General features: G+C 35.6%; 1 pseudogene; it reads right to left on the bottom strand.

The window, feature by feature from the left end:
* Positions 1 to 463: 463 nt before the first annotated feature.
* Positions 464 to 4,506, bottom strand: LOC114184270 (annotated as a pseudogene).
* Between the last annotated feature and the right edge of the window lie 245 nt (positions 4,507 to 4,751).

Raw genomic sequence — 4,751 nt, forward strand, 5'->3', positions numbered from 1 at the left:
AAGAACCTCCCTAAGCCAAACTAGGGTCATATCGCTTCCTCCCTAAGGCTAGCTAGACAAAACCTAACAAGAAAAACCTATAACCAATCTTGGAAGTTTAGCTTATTTTGACATCTTCCATTGTGAAGCTTGAGTTGTTAATGCCTTGCTTTCCATCGCATGTTTGAAGTGGAGAAAGGAATTGAAAAGACAAAATAATTATAGAATATAACTTTGAAATAAGAAGAATAAGGATGGATGTTGACATTATAACTCACCATTTAAGTAAGCTTCATCTATATAAAATAAATAAACGAGTAGGTATTGAAGTTTTGAAAAATCAATATTTGTTGATTCGTTGCATTTGCTTGTAATTTCTCACGATGTCAAACAACTAACCAGGACTAAGACGATGTGACTATATCTAAATGCCTTGTGATTGTAACTTAGAACCTTGATGAATACAAATAGATAAACACTCTTCTGTACTTAAAATAAATCATAAGTTCATAACCATTAGTCTCACATAACACTACAGAAAATGAACTAATAACAGTTCAGGTTTATGTCTTTATCAATCTTTTTGAGATATTATTACATTGTAAGCTTTTCAAGTGTATAATACGAACCAAATAGTACCACATAATTATTACTTTATTTAAATTTCTACCTTATGTAGAATGAGATGAGCACCATATTGGGGTTGAAGAGTAAGGCCAGCAGTTGGAGCATGAGTATAGGTTGGAGAGAGTTCAAATGAGAAGCGTTGTAAAATCATTGACAAAGCAATCTTTACTTCTAACAAGGAGAAGTTTTGTCCAATGCATATCCTAGGACCCCATCCAAAAGGGAAATAATGCAACTCTATCATTTGCGGCTTTTAGAACTCCTTCAGCAAATCTCTCAGGTTTGAACTCCTTAACATCATCACCCCAAAGCTCACTATCATGGTGAACTAAAACTATTGGCACGAAAACTTGAACTCCAGCAGGTAATGATAGATTTCCAAGTTTCACGTCTTTACGAGCATTTCGAAAAAAACTAACAACTGGTGAGTACAGCCTTAAAACCTCATTCAATATCATGGTAACCTGTTGCAAAAACATTCATAGTAATTACTCAGACCATGATTTTCAATATCAAGATGATAATACAAACTTACAATCTTAAGGTGGTTCAGTCCATCAAAATCTGGTTTCCGATTGCTAAAAACTTGTAAGACTTCCTCCCTTGCACGTGTTTGCCAATCAGGGTACATACTCAATAGTACCATTGTCCAAACAAGCAAGGATGAAGTAGTCTCATGCCCTGCAAAGTAGAATAGCTTGCATTCCGCAATAACATCTTCATTATTCATTCCAATATTCTTTTTGTTTCCCTGTTCTTGAATTTCCTTGTGATTTGACTCAAGAAGTATACCTAGCAAGTCATTTTTAGTGGCTTCACCCGTCTTTAGTGCCTCCATTCTGTTGTTAATTATATTTGTAAGTGAAGCTTTTATTTCCCTGTCAATTGCCTTCATTCTTCTATGGGTAGCAGTGGGTACAAACCTACAAGTGAACATAACCAATCCCATATTAATCATTATCTGAAGAGAATTGTCTTTTCTATATCAACTATATATTACTAATAATGTTTTTTCAATGATAAACATGGTTTGATTTTCCAAGTTGAAATAGCGAGATATCACACAATCATGTCACAATATTTGGTAAAATGGTTGTTGTAAACAAGTTTCTTTGATTCTTAATGATAAGTAGTTTCCCAATCACAATGTCTTTACTAAAGTAATGCAAGTTTGGTTTAGTTAAATATAGCTCATCCAAAAAGCTTTATCACTTAACTTTGTCAAGTAATCAAATATACATATTAGTCTTACCTCCATCCAGGGATGTAAACTTTCAACAGAATTTGCACTGTAAGTTCAGTTTGCTCGTTTAGAAGTTGAAATATTTTTCGTCCTTCTTCATAACTGCTTCCAAATGCTGTTCGAGAAATAGCATCACTAGCCAAATTATGAAGAAAAGGCCACACATCTATTTCACTTGATACATCTGAAGACAACATTTCCTCCCATTTGCTAATCAGATCATCACAACATTTGATGAACAGTGGGAACATATTCTGACATGATAAAAAAATAACGAAGTTTTAAAATTTTCCATGTCAATTCAGATAGGCAAATATTCAAACTTCACATCCTGTCATTTGTATACCAAGAAATGTTATTTGCAGTACAAGTAGCGATGTTTTTCTCTCATTTTCTAAAGGCACGTTAGTCAATATATAAGATCTATATCTAGTAATAAGAAACTAACCTTCAACTTCTCTAAATTGAAAGCAGGATTGATTATTTTTCTGTTCTTACTCCACCTTTCTCCCTCATAGCTTACAAGACCAGGAGCTATGAACCTGACTTGTGGATGCATATGAATCTTTCCAAAGTCATGCATCTTGTTTAATACATCCTTGATTAACTCAGGATCAGTGAGGGTTAGCCTTGGTATTGGTCCAAACCAAGTAAAAGAATTTTTGCCTACATATCATCAACAAACAACATGAATAAGGCTTAAATTAAATATGAAACAGGAAGAAAAAAGAATTCAAGAGAATAGGTAACTTTCTGGTAGCTATTTGAGTTTGACATGAAGTGCAAATCATGATAACTTTTAGCACACACTAAGAACTAAAGTTGGCAAGCAAGTTATCTATGAAAATAGACACAAATCATGATAATTTTTAGCACACAGCGCTAAAGTAAGTCAAGCAAGTTATCTATGAAAGTAGACAGTTTTAGAATCCGTGCCTATATTTCCTGATTTTGGTCAGGGGATTACTCCATGTAAGCTGTGTCACAATTTTGTCCTAGGGAATAGCCCACTTTGCTTTTACTAATATCAATATATTTTGGTGGCGTAAAATGATTTTGGGTTGCAAGTGCTAGGAACACATTGGTCTACGCATTGCATATGTTCTTCTTTATATGTACATTTTTAATCAAAATTCATTTCACCGGTGTACTTTAATCAAGGGTTGATTTTTCCACTCATCTTCCCCAGCCCACCTATAAAATTCTCTAGAGTAGGAAATTGTTAAAAGCCATGCTTGTGGGGAAGCTATCCTGCTTTTCAAACTAGCATGGAATAGACAGGAAGATACTTACTTAGTTCACATTATAGCAAAGTTAGGGGATGATGTTACTTCATCCTTTACTTCCAGGGTGCGAGCAGGAAGTTTGGTATTAGCTTTGATCTAGGAACAGAGGAGGTACTTTATTGATGCTGCATTTTGCTTATACAGAAAACTTCTCAATTATTATTAATTTATAGCAGCAGGAATAACAAAAAAATCTTATCTCATCATATGGGATTGGCTACATGGATTAATCAATACTATCTAACTTAATGCCTCACAGATTTTCTGATGGTGATCCTTTAATTACTATAGTGTCATACTTTTTCAGGACTAGAAAAAATAAGATAACAGGTATTCCAGTACTGTAGTCTTATGGCAGAGTTGTCTTCCTAGCAAGTAATTTGATGCCAGACATTTATCATGGACTTAAATTCGAAACTAATATCTTTGCACATGCTAGAATAAGGCTGCATAAAATGATTCTCTGTAGTAGCATCGCAGGTACTAATTTTAAAAGTAGTGAAATCTCCGTAGTAACATCATCTTCAATACCTGATCTACCTGTTAAGCTATCCAAATCAAATCCGTGACATGCTAATATGTGAGTAAAATAGAAAAAAAAAACACCTGCTCTACCTGCATGCAAAGCTAACCAAATCTAATCACTGAGATGTTAAATATGCGAGAAGGAGTAACTAACATCTTCTCTACCTGCATGCAACGCTATCCAAATCTAATCCCTGAGATGTTAATCTGCCAATAGGAACAAAAAGACACCTGTTCTACCTTCATGCAAACTATCAAAATCTAATCTTGACATGTTAATCTGCAAGTAGAAACATCTGCTCTACCCGCATGCAATGCTATCAAAATCTAAAACTCATGAAGAAATATTGGGTATCGTGTGAGTTAAATACTCTGATCTATTGTGAACAACTATCAAGCAAGTTACCGTCGGTGCTTCAGCCACAAAAGTTGCAGAAAGGCAATACCAGAATGAACGAAAAAGCTTACCATGTGTGTTGATACTGTGGTGGAAAAAGGGAAATACACGCGGCCCTATGTCGTGAGAGAAGAGATCCATGGGTTTGGAGAAGGCTTCCTTTCTCATCCTCGCAACCTCATTGGTGTCTCCAACGAAAAGCGTATATGGATTGCCTTGAAGGCCTTGCTCTCTGAGAAGCCTTTCAAGCCTCTTCGGAGTGAACCATAACCAGTTCAGCATCCTCCATGCCCATATCAGAACCAGTATCAGAATCAGAATCATGGTACACGCTGCTTCCATTTCTCTCTCGCGAAGTCTTGGAGGAGCAACGAGACAGGGAAAAGTTGATAACTAGAGTTTTCGGTACATACGTGACTCCTCGATTTGAACATTCATACTAGGATAACGATAGAATGCCTCACTTTTTTGACTCCAATGTTACCCGCCTACGTGACATTCATTATTTTAATAATTTTAAATGAAACGGTAATAGGAGGTAGCGGTAAGGGAAAGTTTGCGTCATGTGCACACGCTTTGAATTGGATAAATATTTTAAAAAAACACATTGCGTTGCATCGTTTTCCCTTGTTTCTTTCTCGCAAGTTTCTTCTTCGAGCAGGTTCACACAAGCACAGAGACATTTGTATCGCAA

The sequence above is a fragment of the Vigna unguiculata genome, chromosome 5 (assembly GCF_004118075.2).
Source record: "Vigna unguiculata cultivar IT97K-499-35 chromosome 5, ASM411807v1, whole genome shotgun sequence".
Taxonomy (NCBI): Eukaryota; Viridiplantae; Streptophyta; class Magnoliopsida; order Fabales; family Fabaceae; genus Vigna; species Vigna unguiculata.